This window comes from Meleagris gallopavo, chromosome 11 (genome assembly GCF_000146605.3).
Source record: "Meleagris gallopavo isolate NT-WF06-2002-E0010 breed Aviagen turkey brand Nicholas breeding stock chromosome 11, Turkey_5.1, whole genome shotgun sequence".
Taxonomy (NCBI): Eukaryota; Metazoa; Chordata; class Aves; order Galliformes; family Phasianidae; genus Meleagris; species Meleagris gallopavo.
This window is the reverse complement of record NC_015021.2, coordinates 6,280,948-6,281,338: the sequence shown is the minus strand read 5'-3', so window position 1 is coordinate 6,281,338 and position 391 is coordinate 6,280,948. Positions and strand designations below refer to the sequence as shown.

Here is a 391-nt window from a genome sequence, read left to right as displayed (position 1 = left end):
GCGGCGGGAGAATCGCTGAGGTGCTCGAGCTGCTATGTTCCGCGAGCTCAAAATGAAGCTGAAATACTTTATTTATTGATGCATTTATTTAAAAAATACTCCCACATCCCCGCCGAGCCCCACACGGGAGCTTTGGAACTCGGTGCGTCGATAGCACTGCGGAACGCTTCCTAGCTCCGGCCATAGGCCGTGCCCGGGTCCCGCAGGAGGGGAGCTCGATGCTCAAACCTCCACTGTGCTCGGTAAAGGGCAGCACAGGAGAAATAGGCTCCGATTCTCCCCGCTACACCAACTTTTCTTACAGGCCAGTTCCGTGGCCACGGTAAAACTTTTCTCCCGCCCCGCTCGGCTCTGATGCTCGGGAAAAGCGGCCGACTCCGCTCCGAGCAGC

At 57.3% G+C, this 391-nt stretch overlaps 1 protein-coding gene across 1 annotated transcript in view; it reads left to right on the top strand.

Annotated features, from left to right (window-relative positions):
* The window catches only part of LOC104912634 (paired box protein Pax-3-like), a 2,507-nt gene that overhangs the window by 1,693 nt on the left and 423 nt on the right, over nt 1–391 (top strand). The gene's annotated exons all lie outside the window — the stretch shown is intronic.